The 19,156-nt window shown below is 46.8% G+C and overlaps 1 protein-coding gene across 2 annotated transcripts in view; it reads right to left on the bottom strand.

Annotated features, from left to right (window-relative positions):
- Nucleotides 1-19,156, bottom strand: part of shroom3 (shroom family member 3) — a 209,404-nt gene that overhangs the window by 84,247 nt on the left and 106,001 nt on the right. The window lies entirely within an intron of this gene.

Here is a 19,156-nt window from a genome sequence, read left to right as displayed (position 1 = left end):
CAGTTTCATGGAAAATCTTTTTTTTTTTTAAATCACCTTAGTCATTCACAGAGCTTTAGATGGTGTAATATAACACTGAGAAGGAAGACTAGTCAATAAATGTTTGTTGTTTAATTGTTTGTTTAATCTTCTAACAGGAACACATGATTCAAGATATTTTGATGTTCAATCTAATAACAGTGATTTTCATCAATTGTTGTTCAATAGAGATGAATTTGCCTACATCTTTACGTGCACTAATATCATAGGCTAATTCACCACGAGGAAGTGAAAACTCTAAACACTTTAGCTAGATCGCTAACACTCAATATAGTACCCAGTGTCAGTGGTCATGTCCTAATCTATCAGTAAATGTATTGTCATTAAAAAAAACGGTTGCAGTTGTTGCCTATAATGCATGTGCACTATAATGCACTAGTTCTGAAAAGTCATACGGGAGACTATGGGATGCAGACAATGCCTCTAGTCTTGCTCTCCTTTCTCCAGAGCAGTACAGTACTTAACTAGGCTAATGAGATGTGTTTTTGTTTATGAGGTTAACCCTTCTCTGATTGGTTCATATACACATCATTGTTTATGAGGTTACCTCTTCTCTGATTGGTTCACATACAAATTATTGTTTATGCGTTTAAGTCTTCTTTGATTTGTTCATATACACATTCCACACATATGACCTCAAATGACACAATATATGAATAAATGACATTTTATTTTTGTGTCAAACTGGCAACCCATCCCTTATGGGATTAATTGAGACATAAACAATCATTACAACAATTCAGTATGATAATTAAATGATAATTCTTCTTTCGGTGTTCCCTGCAATGCATAAAGAGTGAAAAAAATAAATGTTAATCAGAATATTGGCCCAATAGTCGATAGCAAGCAAGATGTCTTACATTTTGATTGGACAGATGAGCCGTTTACTATATTAGTTTCACTTATGGAGTCTATTCATACAGTTGGATAGAAAGGGAAATCAGACTAGGTTGTAGTTCTTGTGTACTATGTCACAGTGGTGCTATAGTTCTAGGTTGTAGTTATTGTGTACTATGTCACAGTGGTGCTATAGTTCTAGGTTGTAGTTATTGTGTACTATGTCACAGTGGTGCTATAGTTCTAGGTTGTAGTTATTGTGTACTATGTCACAGTGGTGCTATAGTTCTAGGTTGTAGTTATTGTGTACTATGTCACAGTGGTGCTATAGTTCTAGGTTGTAGTTATTGTGTACTATGTCACAGTGGTGCTATAGTTCTAGGTTGTAGTTATTGTGTACTATGTCACAGTGATGCTATAGTTCTAGGTTGTAGTTATTGTGTACTATGTCACAGTGGTGCTATAGTTCTAGGTTGTAGTTATTGTGTACTATGTCATAGTGATGCTATAGTTCTAGGTTGTAGTTATTGTGTACTATGTCATAGTGGTGCTATAGTCATAACTGTGTTGCTGATATCTACTGATTGTTGACACCACTCCTGGAGTCAAAACTGTGTTGCTTGATTTCTACTGATTGTTGACACCACTCCTGGAGTCATAACTGTGTTGCTTGATTTCTACTGATTGTTGACACCACTCCTGGAGTTAAAACTGTGTTGCTTGATTTCTACTGATTGTTGACACCACTCCTGGAGTTAAAACTGTGTTGCTTGATTTCTACTGATTGTTGACACCACTCCTGGAGTTAAAACTGTGTTGCTTGATTTCTACTGATTGTTGACACCACTCCTGGAGTTAAAACTGTTGCTTGATATCGACTGTCTACTCTCTTATTATCTCCATTAGAAAAAAGAGAACTAACAACAAACACTGTGGATAATCTTATATCCCTCACTTGCTCATTGAGGACATATATGTGAAGGCAATCCGGAAATACAGTATAATAAAATACAGTATCATATAATACAGCGTCATATAATATAGTATAATATAATAAAGTATCATACAATACAGTATGATATAATACAGTATGATATAATACAGTATAATTATCTTATGTCTAAACTGTACCTACTACCAAAAATGAATATGCATGAAGCTGACCTGGATAGGGCAGTAATTTAAAACCCACCCCACAGTCACTGTGTTAAAACTGTGCTGCTTTGCATCCATCTATAAACAACCGCTCTCTCATCATCTGCATCAGAAAACAGACAAACAAAAGAAAGCAAGCCCAGCTGAAAACCTCTGAGTGAGACTGAAAGGCTGTGGAGGGTGTGATGTCGCTCTCTTATAGAGCCAGAAGACAGGCATTATCAACCAAGAGAATGCTGCAGACAGACAGTAAGTCATTATCAACCAAGAGAATGCTGCAGACAGACAGTAAGTCATTATCAACCAAGAGAATGCTGCAGACAGACAGTAAGTCATTATCAACCAAGAGAATGCTGCAGACAGACAGTAAGTCATTATCAACCAAGAGAATGCTACAGACAGACAGTAAGTCATTATCAGCCAAGAGAATGCTGCAGACAGACAGTAAGTCATTATCAACCAAGAGAATGCTGCAGACAGACAGTAAGTCATTATCAACCAAGAGAATGCTGCAGACCAACATAATGCTGCAGACAGACAGTAAGTCATTATCAACCAACAGAATGCTGCAGACAGACAGTAAGTCATTATCAACCAAGAGAATGCTGCAGACAGACAGTAAGTCATTATCAACCAACAGAATGCTGCAGACAGACAGTAAGTCATTATCAACCAAGAGAATGCTGCAGACAGACAGTAAGTCATTATCAACCAAGAGAATGCTGCAGACAGACAGTAAGTCATTATCAACCAAGAGAATGCTGCAGACAGACAGTAAATCATTATCAACCAAGAGAATGCTGCAGACAGACAGTAAGTCATTATCAACCAAGAGAATGCTGCAGACAGACAGTAAGTCATTATCAACCAAGAGAATGCTGCAGACAGACAGTAAGTAATTATCAACCAAGAGAATGCTGCAGGCAGACAGTAAGTCATTATCAACCAAGAGAATGCTGCAGGCAGACAGTAAGTCATTATCAACCAAGAGAATGCTGCAGACAGACAGTAAGTCATTATCAACCAAGAGAATGCTGAAACAGACAGTAAGTCATTATCAACCAAGAGAATGCTGCAGGCAGACAGTAAGTCATTATCAACCAAGAGAATGCTGCAGACAGACAGTAAGTCATTATCAACCAAGAGAATGCTGCAGACAGACAGTAAGTCATTATCAACCAAGAGAATGCTGCAGACAGACAGTAAGTCATTATCAACCAAGAGAATGCTGCAGACAGACAGTAAGTCATTATCAACCAAGAGAATGCTGCAGGCAGACAGTAAGTCATTATCAACCAAGAGAATGCTGCAGGCAGACAGTAAGTCATTATCAACCAAGAGAATGCTGCAGGCAGACAGTAAGTCATTATCAACCAAGAGAATGCTGCAGACAGACAGTAAGTCATTATCAACCAAGAGAATGCTGCAGACAGACAGTAAGTCATTATCAACCAAGAGAATGCTGCAGACAGACAGTAAGTCATTATCAACCAAGAGAATGCTGCAGACAGACAGTAAGTCATTATCAACCAAGAGAATGCTGCAGACAGACAGTAAGTCATTATCAACCAAGAGAATGCTGCAGGCAGACAGTAAGTCATTATCAACCAAGAGAATGCTGCAGACAGACAGTAAGTCATTATCAACCAAGAGAATGCTGCAGACAGACAGTAAGTCATTATCAACCAAGAGAATGCTGCAGACAGACAGTAAGTCATTATCAACCAAGAGAATGCTGCAGACAGACAGTAAGTCATTATCAACCAAGAGAATGCTGCAGACAGACAGTAAGTCATTATCAACCAAGAGAATGCTGCAAACAGACAGTAAGTCATTATCAACCAAGAGAATGCTGCAGACAGACAGTAAGTCATTATCAACCAAGAGAATGCTGCAGACAGACAGTAAGTCATTATCAACCAAGAGAATGCTGCAGACAGACAGTAAGTCATTATCAACCAAGAGAATGCTGCAGACAGACAGTAAGTCATTATCAACCAAGAGAATGCTGCAGACAGACAGTAAGTCATTATCAACCAAGAGAATGCTGCAGACAGACAGTAAGTCATTATCAACCAAGAGAATGCTGCAGACAGACAGCTAGCTAACCGACCAGGCCTGTGTGACAGACAGTAACTAGCTAACCGACCAGGCCTGTGTGACAGACAGTAACTAGCTAACCGACCAGGCCTGTGTGACAGACAGTAACTAGCTAACCGACCAGGCCTGTGTGACAGACAGTAACTAGCTAACCGACCAGGCCTGTGTGACAGACAGTAACTAGCTAACCGACCAGGCCTGTGGGACAGACAGTAGCTAGCTAACGGACCAGGCCTGTGGGACAGACAGTAGCTAGCTAACGGACCAGGCCTGTGTGACAGACAGTAGCTAGCTAACCGACCAGGCCTGTGTGACAGACAGTAGCTAGCTAACCGACCAGGCCTGTGGGACAGACAGTAACTAGCTAACCGACCAGGCCTGTGTGACAGACAGTAGCTAGCTAACCGACCAGGCCTGTGTGACAGACAGTAACTAGCTAACCGACCAGGCCTGTGTGACAGACAGTAGCTAGCTAACCGACCAGGCCTGTGTGACAGACAGTAACTAGCTAACAGACCAGGCCTGTGGGACAGACAGTAACTAACTAGCTAACCGACCAGGCCTGTGTGACAGACAGTAACTAGCTAACCGACCAGGCCTGTGGGACAGACAGTAGCTAGCTAACGGACCAGGCCTGTGGGACAGACAGTAGCTAGCTAACCGACCAGGCCTGTGTGACAGACAGTAGCTAGCTAACCGACCAGGCCTGTGTGACAGACAGTAGCTAGCTAACCGACCAGGCCTGTGGGACAGACAGTAACTAGCTAACCGACCAGGCCTGTGTGACAGACAGTAGCTAGCTAACCGATCAGGCCTGTGTGACAGACAGTAACTAGCTAACCGACCAGGCCTGTGTGACAGACAGTAGCTAGCTAACCGACCAGGCCTGTGTGACAGACAGTAACTAGCTAACGGACCAGGCCTGTGGGACAGACAGTAACTAACTAGCTAACCGACCAGGCCTGTGGGACAGACAGTAGCTAGCTAACCGACCAGGCCTGTGTGACAGACAGTAGCTAGCTAACTGACCAGGCCTGTGTGACAGACAGTAGCTAGCTAACCGACCAGGCCTGTGGGACAGACAGAAGCTAGCTAACCAACCAGGCCTGTGTGACAGACAGTAACTAGCTAACCGACCAGGCCTGTATGACAGACAGTAACTAGCTAACCGACCAGGCCTGTGTGACAGACAGTAACTAGCTAACGGACCAGGCCTGTGTGACAGACAGTAGCTAGCTAACCGACCAGGCCTGTGTGACAGACAGTAACTAGCTAACCGACCAGGCCTGTGGGACAGACAGTAGCTAGCTAACCGACCAGGCCTGTGGGACAGACACCGCCTTCACCCCTCCTTTAACCCACATAATCACAGGACCCCCCTTCAAGCTAATGAGCAGTCATTCTAACAGTGTAATTAATACATTTCATATATGCTTTCGAAAAAATAATAATTAGGCTGTGTTTATGATTAGAATACGAAAAAATATATACTTCAAATAACACAATAGTATTTTCATTATTTTCATTAAAACAACAATGGCATGATAATGAATATAGGTGTCGATACGACAGCAGTCACAAATTGTCAATTACTATCAGCCTGTTGTCATGACGTTGGCCTGTGGGTAAGGTTTATGACCCCCCCCCCATAAATACCTTTCTCCCTTCCCCTCTCTGACCCTACTGAAGGACTTGAATAGCCTGTGTTAAATATAGAGAGTCTGGGAACATCAAACAAATGGGGAAAAGGAACTATATTTTGGTAATAAAACCAGTTGGAAATATGCTTGGGAACGTAATGAGTATGTATGTCAGTTCGGTTGTCATCTGAGACATTATGACTGATGACAGGACGACATAAACTGTACCTGGGAAAGTATACACCCTCTAGTTATCAGAGTCACATGGAATTGTTATGCAATTGAAATGTTTGATATTGAAATTGTTTGTTAGGAGATTAAATGTAATTTTAGCTTCTAAATGAGAGAATTGGTTTTTCATAAGGAAAGTGCCCTGCTTGATCAGTGGCCCACCCCTGTGAAGAGACAGGGGTTATAAACGATGAAACACCTCCTTCCCCCTCTCCACTATATAAGCCTTTGATGAAAAGATAACCAGGTTGTTCCAGTACGTGAGGTCTGCAGCCTCTACGTTAGAAGGACACACGTCAAGTACAGAACTAAGCCAACCTCAGCGTGAGCTTTGGTGGCGAATGGTATGAACTTTGAGCTTATTCACTACAGAAGTGAGACTTCCTAGCCGTTGAGTTAGCAGCGGCCGCTGTAGACGGGGGCTAGGAAAGGACGGGCGACGGATCCAGTCTAACAGACAGACAAAGATACCACCATGTATCCAATTTACCACCAGAGACATTCTTCCGAGGACAGGAAGATCTGTTGGCCAACACGGCCAGCATCTACGACCAATCTACCGAAGCGCAGCTCAGAGTAAATATTTATTGCATTTTCCTTTTCCAAATGGGCGGTAATTTAGAATGCATAAGATCATGTATTTATGATAGCATAGCTGCTGTTTCTTCGTTCCTAAGTCTTCCCGCTCTTTCATTCAAGCCCAACCCCCTTTCCTTTGTGTAACCAGCCATGATACAGGTTCCGTCCACCAGGACGTTTTCTGTATGACATCATTTTATTCTGTGTATATGTAATTCTGTGTGATTAGTTTAGGTATTTAGTAAATAAATAATAAAACCCAATTTGGTATTGCTGATTCAACTTGTTAGCCAGGGTTCGTGAAGATAGCCAAGAATTTACAACTTTCATTATGAGACTGAAAATAAGATAAGGGTTAATATTGACTGCTATCGATGTAAAGTATTACTAAGTATTTTAAGAGTTTATTCGGAAGATAACGGCTCTATAAACGTTCTTCCGTGGTGCCCCGACTTTCTAGTTAATTACATTTACATGATTAGCCTAATCAGGTAATATTAATTAGAGAAAGAATTTTATAGGTTAGCATGTCATATCACTTAATCCGGCATAGCGAAAGACACGACACTGTGCTTACATGGTGTGCGTCTTCACGCAATGGCATCAGTTGGAGCATGTCCATGTCACATACACAACGAGAGCTTGTGAGTGCGTTGCTGATGTTGTTTTTTGCCTGAGATGTACTGTAGAGCCTGTTCTCTCAGTGATGACATTTTGTGCTGATAATCGGCCCGTAGCATTGTCACGAGCTTGTTCTATCTAAACGTTGACCATCCCTTCCTCTCTCCCGTCTCAGCGTTTCATTTGGTAGTGGCGAGGATAACTGCTCAGAACCAGAAGATGAATCATCAGAGGTGGAGGTTCAGGATGAGGCTCAGAACCAGAAGATGAATCATCAGAGGTGGAGGTTCAGGATGAGGCTCAGAACCAGAAGATGAATCATCAGAGGTGGAGGTTCAGGATGAGGTTCAGAACCAGAAGATGAATCATCAGAGGTGGAGGTTCAGGATGAGGGTCAGAACCAGAAGATGAATCAGAGGTGGAGGTTCAGGATGAGGTTCAGAACCAGAAGATGAATCATCAGAGGTGGAGGTTCAGGATGAGGTTCAGAACCAGAAGATGAATCATCAGAGGTGTCATGATCCATTTCTTCCATCCGAGTCGTTTTCTTTCAGATTTTGCAGCAGTGCTAACGCAACATGTGCATCCATTCGTCTTGCTCTTCTTGTCATTCTAAATGACGCACACGTTCACTGTGTAGCCTTCTCCAAGTAGGCCAGAGGAGACTGATGAGACTGCTTTGATTCGGGGGACTGATATAGGGTACATACCATTTTAAGATTAGAATTACAATAGATCAACACAACAGAATTGCCTGCCCTGTTCTTTATTCACTATTGGTGATTAAACAATTCTGCATTGTTCACTTCCCCCTCACTCATCAATATCACTCATTTTCCCCCGTCATACTTCACTTCATTTATTTCATCTGTGGTTATATGTGTGAAATTAGATTTGGTATAGTTTAGGTTCGGTTTTGAGGCAATTATCGGGGCGGTTATCAACTGGGCATGGCACCTTCAACTGTCTGGAGGAGGAGGGGAGCAGGCCCTACTGTCTGGAGAAGGAGGGGAGCAGGCCCTACTGTCAGGAGAAGGAGAGGAGCAGGCCCTACTGTCTGGAGAAGGAGGGGAGCAGGCCCTACTGTCAGGAGAAGGAGGGGAGCAGGCCCTACTGTCAGGAGAAGGAGGGGAGCAGGCCCTACTGTCAGGAGAAGGAGGGGAGCAGGCCCTACTGTCTGGAGAAGGAGAGGAGCAGGCCCTACTGTCTGGAGAAGGAGGGGAGCAGGCCCTACTGTCTGGAGAAGGAGAGGAGCAGGCCCTACTGTCAGGAGAAGGAGAGGAGCAGGCCCTACTGTCTGGAGAAGGAGGGGAGCAGGCCCTACTGTCAGGAGAAGGAGGGGAGCAGGCCCTACTGTCTGGAGAAGGAGAGGAGCAGGCTCTACTGTCTGGAGAAGGAGGGGAGCAGGCCCTACTGTCTGGAGAAGGAGGGGAGCAGGCCCTACTGTCAGGAGAAGGAGAGGAGCAGGCCCTACTGTCAGGAGAAGGAGAGGAGCAGGCCCTACTGTCTGGAGAAGGAGGGGAGCAGGCCCTACTGTCTGGAGAAGGAGAGGAGCAGGCCCTACTGTCAGGCGAAGGAGGGGAGCAGGCCCTACTGTCAGGAGAAGGAGAGGAGCAGGCCCTACTGTCAGGAGAAGGAGGGGAGCAGGCCCTACTGTCAGGAGAAGGAGAGGAGCAGGCCCTACTGTCAGGAGAGGAGCAGGCCCTACTGTCAGGAGAAGGAGAGGAGCAGGCCCTACTGTCAGGAGGAGGAGGAGAGCAGGCCCTACTGTCAGGAGAAGGAGGGGAGCAGGCCATACTGTCAGACAAAGGAGAGGAGCAGGCCCTACTGTCAGGAGAAGGAGCAGGTTCTACTGTCAAGAGAAGGAGGGGAGCAGGCCCTACTGTCAGGAGAAGGAGGGGAGCAGGCCCTACTGTCAGACAAAGGAGAGGAGGAGAGCAGGCCCTACTGTCAGGAGAAGGAGGGGAGCAGGCCCTACTGTCAGGAGAAGGAGGGGAGCAGGCCCTACTGTCAGACAAAGGAGAGGAGGGGAGCAGGCCCTACTGTCAGGAGAAGGAGGGGAGCAGGCCCTACTGTCAGGAGAAGGAGGGGAGCAGACCCTACTGTCAGGAGAAGGAGAGGAGCAGGCCCTACTGTCTGGAGAAGGAGAGGAGCAGGCCCTACTGTCTGGAGAAGGAGGGGAGCAGGCCCTACTGTCTGGAGAAGGAGAGGAGCAGGCCCTACTGTCAGGAGAAGGAGAGGAGCAGGCCCTACTGTCTGGAGAAGGAGGGGAGCAGGCCCTACTGTCAGGAGAAGGAGGGGAGCAGGCCCTACTGTCTGGAGAAGGAGAGGAGCAGGCTCTACTGTCTGGAGAAGGAGGGGAGCAGGCCCTACTGTCTGGAGAAGGAGGGGAGCAGGCCCTACTGTCAGGAGAAGGAGAGGAGCAGGCCCTACTGTCAGGAGAAGGAGAGGAGCAGGCCCTACTGTCTGGAGAAGGAGGGGAGCAGGCCCTACTGTCTGGAGAAGGAGAGGAGCAGGCCCTACTGTCAGGAGAAGGAGGGGAGCAGGCCCTACTGTCAGGAGAAGGAGAGGAGCAGGCCCTACTGTCAGGAGAAGGAGGGGAGCAGGCCCTACTGTCAGGAGAAGGAGAGGAGCAGGCCCTACTGTCAGGAGAGGAGCAGGCCCTACTGTCAGGAGAAGGAGAGGAGCAGGCCCTACTGTCAGGAGGAGGAGGAGAGCAGGCCCTACTGTCAGGAGAAGGAGGGGAGCAGGCCATACTGTCAGACAAAGGAGAGGAGCAGGCCCTACTGTCAGGAGAAGGAGCAGGTTCTACTGTCAAGAGAAGGAGGGGAGCAGGCCCTACTGTCAGGAGAAGGAGGGGAGCAGGCCCTACTGTCAGACAAAGGAGAGGAGGAGAGCAGGCCCTACTGTCAGGAGAAGGAGGGGAGCAGGCCCTACTGTCAGGAGAAGGAGGGGAGCAGGCCCTACTGTCAGACAAAGGAGAGGAGGGGAGCAGGCCCTACTGTCAGGAGAAGGAGGGGAGCAGGCCCTACTGTCAGGAGAAGGAGGGGAGCAGACCCTACTGTCAGGAGAAGGAGAGGAGCAGGCCCTACTGTCAGGAGAAGGAGGGGAGCAGACCCTACTGTCAGGAGAAGGAGGGGAGGAGGCCCTACTGTCAGGAGAAGGAGGGGAGCAGACCCTACTGTCAGGAGAAGGAGAGGAGCAGGCCCTACTGTCAGGAGAAGGAGGGGAGCAGGCCCTACTGTCAGGAGAAGGAGGGGAGCAGGCCCTACTGTCAGGAGAAGGAGGGGAGCAGGCCCTACTGTCAGGAGAAGGAGCAGGTTCTACTGTCAAGAGAAGGAGGGGAGCAGGCCCTACTGTCAGGAGAAGGAGGGGAGCAGGCCCTACTGTCAGACAAAGGAGAGGAGGAGAGCAGGCCCTACTGTCAGGAGAAGGAGGGGAGCAGGCCCTACTGTCAGGAGAAGGAGGGGAGCAGGCCCTACTGTCAGACAAAGGAGAGGAGGGGAGCAGGCCCTACTGTCAGGAGAAGGAGGGGAGCAGGCCCTACTGTCAGGAGAAGGAGGGGAGCAGACCCTACTGTCAGGAGAAGGAGAGGAGCAGGCCCTACTGTCAGGAGAAGGAGGGGAGCAGACCCTACTGTCAGGAGAAGGAGGGGAGGAGGCCCTACTGTCAGGAGAAGGAGGGGAGCAGACCCTACTGTCAGGAGAAGGAGAGGAGCAGGCCCTACTGTCAGGAGAAGGAGGGGAGCAGGCCCTACTGTCAGGAGAAGGAGGGGAGCAGGCCCTACTGTCAGGAGAAGGAGGGGAGCAGGCCCTACTGTCAGGAGAAGGAGGGGAGCAGGCCCTACTGTCTGGAGAAGGAGGGGAGCAGGCCCTACTGTCAGGAGAAGAGCAGGCCCTACTGTCAGGAGAAGGACAGACCCTACTGTCAGGAGAAGGAGGGGAGCAGGCCCTACTGTCAGGAGAAGGAGGGGAGCAGGCCCTACTGTCAGGAAAAGGAGAGGAGCAGGCCCTACTGTCAGGAGAAGGAGAGGAGCAGGCCCTACTGTCAGGAGAAGGAGGGGAGCAGACCCTACTGTCAGGAGAAGGAGGGGAGGAGGCCCTACTGTCAGGAGAAGGAGGGGAGCAGACCCTACTGTCAGGAGAAGGAGAGGAGCAGGCCCTACTGTCAGGAGAAGGAGGGGAGCAGGCCCTACTGTCAGGAGAAGGAGGGGAGCAGGCCCTACTGTCAGGAGAAGGAGGGGAGCAGGCCCTACTGTCAGGAGAAGGAGGGGAGCAGGCCCTACTGTCAGGAGAAGGAGGGGAGCAGGCCCTACTGTCTGGAGAAGGAGGGGAGCAGGCCCTACTGTCAGGAGAAGGAGGGGAGCAGGCCCTACTGTCAGGAGAAGGAGGGGAGCAGGCCCTACTGTCAGGAGAAGAGCAGGCCCTACTGTCAGGAGAAGGACAGACCCTACTGTCAGGAGAAGGACAGACCCTACTGTCAGAGGCAACGAGGGAAAACCATTCAAAAAATGACATGCCCTCCTAAAACTGGTTGTAACTCCAGTTCTGTTTGTGATATAAAGATTCGAACAATGACAGTGTTATATAGACTTATTTAGGACAAGTCAAGGACAAAGAGGATCATGACTTAAAAAATATATTAAAATGTTTTACTTCACTACATCCACAGTACAATGACTGCTTTAGCGGTTCTAGTGTTAATTAACCCTCATAACTACTATTCACATGTCACGCCCTGACCATAGAGCGCCCTCGGTTCTCTATGGTGTTTGGTTCAGAGCGTGACTAGTGTTCTAGTCATTCTATTTCTATGTTGGTGGTTTATATGGTTCCCAATTAGAGGCAGCTGGTAATCGTTGCCTCTGATTGGGGATCATATTTAGGAAGCCCTTTCTCCCACCTGCTTTGTGGGATATTGTTTTGAGTCACTGCATGTAGCACTACGGTACTTCACGGTCGTCGTTTGTTTCTTGGTTTGTTTAAGTTGCACACAAAAAAAAAGATGTGAAACTCCAATCACGCTGCACCTTGGTCCGTCTCTCCTCAGGACGTGACATCACACTGTTCACACCTCTCCTCAGAACGATGGCTGCTACATAAACTGAGCCAGCTAACGGCTTATAGACAATAAGTGGGGGAAAAAAAACATTTTCCGATTGTCCTGTTGTATCATATTTAGGGTAAAAAGTCTGTGTTGAAGACTCATCTCTGAAGAAGAATTTGTTAAATCTTCCTGTGATTGTCTTTCCGCCACGCTTTGTCACGTTTACATATTTAACGAGTCTAATTAAAACCAGACAGCAGGTATGAATGGGTGGGGTGGGGGATGTCTGCTCTGCAGGGGGAGCGATGCGCCACTCACCCCTCCAACCTTCTCTTCAAGCCTTCCCTTCCCATTCCTCGCATGCCAACCCGCCCTGACGACAGGACAGGGTAACCTGGGTTGTATCCATAGCGACAGAGCCAGGAACACACACACACACACACACACACACACACACACACACACACACACACACACACACACACACACACTAGGTCACCCCTCTCAGTGGTGGGGGTTGGGACGTCTAAAGTAGGTCTACACCCTGCAGTAGGACTACAGTACCACCCTGCAGTAGGACTACAGTACCACCCTGCAGTAGGACTACAGTACCACCCTGCAGTAGGACTACAGTACCACCCTGCAGTAGGACTACAGTACCACCCTGCAGTAGGACTACAGTACCACCCTGCAGTAGGATTACACCAACACCCTGCAGTAGGACTACAGTACCACCCTGCAGTAGGACTACAGTACCACCCTGCAGTAGGACTACAGTACCACCCTGCAGTAGGACTACATCCACACCCTGCAGTAGGACTACATCCACACCCTGCAGTAGGACTACAGTACCACCCTGCAGTAGGACTACAGTACCACCCTGCAGTAGGACTACATCCCCACCCTGCAGTAGGACTTCAGTACCACCCTGCAGTAGGACTACATCCCCACCCTGCAGTAGGATTACAGTACCACCCTGCAGTAGGACTACAGTACCACCCTGCAGTAGGACTACAGTACCACCCTGCAGTAGAACTACATCCACACCTTGCAGTAGGACTACAGTACCACCCTGCAGTAGAACTACAGTACCACCCTGCAGTAGGACTACAGTACCACCCTGCAGTAGGACTACATCCACACCCTGCAGTAGGACTACATCCACACCCTGCAGTAGGACTACAGTACCACCCTGCAGTAGGACTACAGTACCACCCTGCAGTAGGACTACAGTACCACCCTGCAGTAAGACTACATCCACACCCTGCAGTAGGACTACAGTACCACCCTGCAGTAGTACTACAGTACCACCCTGCAGTAGGACTACATCCACACCCTGCAGTAGGACTATAGTACCACCCTGCAGTAGGACTACAGTACCACCCTGCAGTAGGACTACAGTACCACCCTGCAGTAGGACTACAGTACCACCCTGCAGTAGGACTACAGTACCACCCTGCAGTAGGACTACAGTACCACCCTGCAGTAGGACTACAGTACCATCTACGCATCTGCCTGGTGCTGCCATCATACAGCAGTTAACAGGGCTAACACTGATAATATCATGCTACATTAATGCTTTTAGTATTATGATGAATGCTTTTAGTATTATGATGAATGATTTTAGTATTATGATGAATGCTTTTAGTATTATGATGAATGATTTTAGTATTATGAATGCTTTTAGTATTAAGATGAATGCTTTTAGTATTATGATGAATGCTTTTTGTATTATGGTTTACAAACATGATCTACCCGTGGTTTCCTCACATATTTATTCAGGGGCGCAACTTTGATTTTAGAAGAAATAAAGGGAACACTTAAACAACACAATGTAACTCCAAGTCAATCACACTTCTGTGAAATCAAACTGTCTACTTAGGAAGCAACACTGATTGACAATACATTTCACATGCTGTTGTGCAAATGGAATAGACAACAGGTGGAAATTATAGGCAATAAGCAAGACACCCCCAATAAAGGAGTGGTTCAGCAGGTGGTGACCACAGACCACTTCTCAGTTCCTATGCTTCCTGGCTGATGTTTTAGTCACTTTTGAATGCTGGCGGTGCTTTCACTCAAGTGGTAGCATGAAACGGAGTCTACAACCCACACAAGTGGTTCAGGTAGTGCAGCTCATCCAGGATGGCACATCAATGCGAGCTGTGGCAAGAAGGTTTGCTGTGTCTGTCAGCGTAGTGTCCAGAGCATGGAGGCGCTACCAGGAGACAGGCCAGTACATCAGGAGACGTGGAGGAGGCCGTAGGAGGGCAACAACCCAGCAGCAGGACCGCTACCTCCGCCTTTGTGCAAGGAGGAGCAGGAGGAGCACTGCCAGAGCCCTGCAAAATGACCTCCAGCAGGCCACAAATGTGCATGTGTCTGCTAAAACGGTCAGAAACAGACTCCATGAGGGTGGTATGAGGGCCCGACGTCCACAGGTGGGGGTTGTGCTTACAGCCCAACACCGTGCAGGATGTTTGGCATTTGCCAGAGAACACCAAGATTGGCAAATTCGCCACTGGCGCCCGGTGCTCTTCACAGATGAAAGCAGGTTCACACTGAGCACGTGACAGACATGAGAGAGTCTGGAGACGCCGTGGAGAACGTTCTGCTGCCTGCAACATCCTCCAGCATGACCGGTTTGGCGGTGGGTCAGTCATGGTGTGGGGTGGCATTTCTTTGGGGGGCCGCACAGCCCTCCATGTGGTCGCCAGCGGTAGCCTGACTGCCATTAGGTACTGAGATGAGATCCTCAGACCCCTTGTGAGACCATATGCTGGTTCGGTTGGCCCTGGGTTCCTCCTAATGCAAGACAATGCTAGACCTCATGTGGCTGGAGTGTGTCAGCAGTTCCTGCAAGAGGAAGGCATTGATGCTATGGACTGGCCCGCCCGTTCCCCAGACCTGAATCAAATTGAGCACATCTGGGACATCATGTCTCACTCCATCCACCAACGCCACGTTGCACCACAGACTGTCCAGGAGTTGGTGGATGCTTTAGTCCAGGTCTGGGAGGAGATCCCTCAGGAGACCATCCGCCACCTCATCAGGAGCATGCCCAGGCGTTATAGGGAGGTCATACAGGCACGTGGAGGTCACACACACTACTGAGCGTCATTTTGACTTGTTTTAAGGACATTACATCAAAGTTGGATCAGCCTGTAGTGTGGTTTCCACTTTAATTTTGAGTGTGACTCCAAATCCAGACCTCCATGGGTTGATAAATTGGATTTCCATTGATTATTTTTGTGTGATTTTGTTTTCAGCACATTCAACTATGTAAAGAAAAAAGTATTTAATAAGATTATTTCTTTCATTCAGATCTAGGATGTGTTGTTTAAGTGTTCCCTTTATTTTTTTGAGCAGTATATATATACACACTATGTTTTTTATCCAGTCGGATAAACACTCCAAACAGCCTACCCGACCGCTCGGAGGTGTCCGCATGGTCCTAAAGCACACCGTTGCCCTGTTTTGTATCACATTCCAAATTATAAAACTGGGTTCGGACAAAAATGCAATTTCAGAATGTGGGAGGGATATGTTCCCCATCCCCAGTGAAAGTAAGCGCCCCCTGTATATATACCTTTTATACTGACACGTTTTCCACCAACTTTACCATGCTGCCAACTTTACCATACCGCCAACTTTACCACGACAAGAAACAAATGGCCGCCTTTTCTATATATCTGAAAGGTTTTGCCGGTATCAAAGCCAAAACCTTTACAGTGCCTTGCGAAAGTATTCAGCCCCCTTGAACTTTTCGACCTTTTGCCACATTTCAGGCTTCAAACATAAAGATATAAAACTGTAATTTTTTTGTGAAGAATCAACAACAAGTGGGACACAATCATGAAGTGGAACGAAATTTATTGGATATTTCAAACTTTTTTAACAAATAAAAAACTGAAAAATTGGGCGTGCTAAATTATTCAGCCCCTTTAAGTTAATGCTTTGTAGTGTCACCTTTTGCTGCGATTACAGCTGTAAGTCGCTTGGGGTATGTCTCTATCAGTTTTGCACATCGAGAGACTGAAATTTTTGCCCATTCCTCCTTGCAAAACAGCTCGAGCTCAGTGAGGTTGGATGGAGAGCGTTTGTGAACAGCAGTTTTCAGTTCTTTCCACAGATTCTCGATTGAATTCAGGTCTGGACTTTGACTTGGCCATTCTAACACCTGGATATGTTTATTTGTGAACCATTCCATTGTAGATTTTGCTTTATGTTTTGGATCATTGTCTTGTTGGAAGACAAATCTCCATCCCAGTCTCAGGTCTTTTGCAGACTCCATCAGGTTTTCTTCCAGAATGGTCCTGTATTTGGCTCCATCCATCTTCCCATCAATTTTAACCATCTTCCCTGTCCCTGCTGAAGAAAAGCAGGCCCAAACCATGATGCTGCCACCACCATGTTTGACAGTGGGGATGGTGTGTTCAGGGTGATGAGCTGTGTTGCTTTTATGCCAAACATAACGTTTTGCATTGTTGCCAAAAAGTTCGATTTTGGTTTCATCTGACCAGAGCACCTTCTTCCACATGTTTGGTGTGTCTCCCAGGTGGCTAGTGGCAAACTTTAAATGACACTTTTTATGGATATCTTTAAGAAATGGCTTTCTTCTTGCCACTCTTCCATAAAGGCAAGATTTGTGCAGTATACGACTGATTGTTGTCCTATGGACAGAGTCTCCCACCTCAGCTGTAGATCTCTGCAGTTCATCCAGAGTGATCATGGGCCTCTTGGCTGCATCTCTGATCAGTCTTCTCCTTGTATGAGCTGAAAGTTTAGAGGGACGGCCGGGTCTTCGTAGATTTGCAGTGGTCTGATACTCCTTCCATTTCAATATTATCGCTTGCACAGTGCTCCTTGGGATGTTTAAAGCTTGGGAAATCTTTTTGTATCCAAATCCGGCTTTAAACTTCTCCACAACAGTATCTCGGACCTGCCTGGTGTGTTCCTTGTTCTTCATGATGCTCTCTGCGCTTTAAACGGACCTCTGAGACTATCACAGAGCAGGTGCATTTATACGGAGACTTGATTACACACAGGTGGATTCTATTTATCATCATTAGTCATTTAGGTCAACATTGGATCATTCAGAGATCCTCACTGAACTTCTGGAGAGAGTTTGCTGCACTGAAAGTAAAGGGGCTGAATAATTTTGCACGGCCAATTTTTCAGTTTTTTATTTGTTAAAAAAGTTTTAAATATACAATAAATTTCGTTCCACTTCATAATTGTGTCCCACTTGTTGTTGATTCTTCACAAAAAATTACAGTTTTATATCTTTATGTTTGAAGCCTGAAATGTGGCAAAAGGTCGAAAAGTTCAAGGGGGCCGAATACTTTCGCAAGGCACTGTATTTCTGCCTAACGATGGTAAAGTTCTGCCTACGGCTTATTATGAAAATGAACCGTAATGCTGAAGCGGTCTTGGTACGCACTATGCTCTTACAGCTCTTGATGTTTCTAGGCAGCGCCCGTTACTACTATCCTCCTGGCAGCTGTAAACTTTGCGAGGCATGTCACTTCACCCATCATCCCATCATAGCCCACCACATGCACTGTTTTCTAACCACTACTGGATGGATCCATAATGAATTACTGTGGGAATAAATATCACTGAATGACACACATATTGGAATAAAGTAGGCTAATGATGTTGAAGGCATCAAATTGTTGCTTACTGAAATTCCCAAAGTCATCCAATCCACGTGTAGTGTGGTAAACTAGATGATCATTCTCCTACAGCTGCTCCACAACAAACATAAGGAAACCATGTTGGACTCCGTTAATTCCAATCCAGCCATTACAATGAGCCTGTCCTCCTATAGCGCCTTCCACCAGCCTCCTCTAATGTCTACAGGTTTTTGGAGAGGTGCGGGGTGCTGCCACACTGGGCGCCCAGGGAGCTATTGTTGAGATGGGTTAAGTGCATTGCTCAAGGGCACAACGGCAGGCAATGGCATCTAGGATTTGAACCCTTCGGTTGCCAGCTCACTTCCTACCGGACCTGGGATTCAAACTGGCAACCCTCTAAATTGCTGGCTCACCTCTCTAACTGCTAGGCCGCCCGCCATGGTTAGATGGCACTCACTGTGTGTTTTGGGGTATCCTTTGTGTAAGCATAAGGAGAAATAATGATCGGTGATAGGCGGAGACATTTGGTACCTCAGCAGCAGTCCTACAAGGCATTGATAAATATTTACAACATTCCTGAATGTCACATTGGACTGGAGGGAGTCAGCAGTTAGCTCTCTCTGCTCTCATTGTTAAATATTTACAGCATTCCTGAACGTCACATTGGACTGGAGGGAGTCAGCAGTTAGCTCTCTCTGCTCTCTACCCACTGGGCACAGACTTCATTTCAGCGTCTAGATTTGGTTTACATTTGGTTGAGTTGTGAACTAATGTGAAATCAACAAAAAAATTCACATCATTGGATTTAGGTAAAATATTTTGTGAAAAAATATGTAATTCCCTTACGTTGATTACTTTTTTCAAATCCAATCAGTTTTCCACGTTGATTCAACGTCATTACATAGTATGTTGGGGGGGAAATTATGTGTTTTTGCCCAATGGGTAGTTTCTGTCTGGAGGCAACGTAGCCCCTGTGCACAGACTGGAGAATGACCTAGCTTAGCTAGCAGCACGGACACGAATCAGGCCCTTAATTGTTTTATTTCTCTGTTTAACTCTGTTGCAGATAAACATGCGACTCACAAAAGGCTAAGGGTAAAATACAGATCTAATCCTTGGTTCACGCATGAATTGTCTGAGAAATTACAGGAAAGAAATGCATCTTGGGCTAAGGCTAGACTGACTGACTCTACATCTGATTGGCTGTCCATCAAACATTTGAGAAATAGATGTCTCCGGTTAGAAAAACAAAATCAACATATTTCTTGA

Source organism: Salmo salar, chromosome ssa13 (assembly GCF_905237065.1).
Source record: "Salmo salar chromosome ssa13, Ssal_v3.1, whole genome shotgun sequence".
Taxonomy (NCBI): domain Eukaryota; kingdom Metazoa; phylum Chordata; class Actinopteri; order Salmoniformes; family Salmonidae; genus Salmo; species Salmo salar.
The sequence above is the reverse complement of the archived record's forward strand: the minus strand, read 5'-3'. Positions and strand labels throughout refer to the sequence as shown.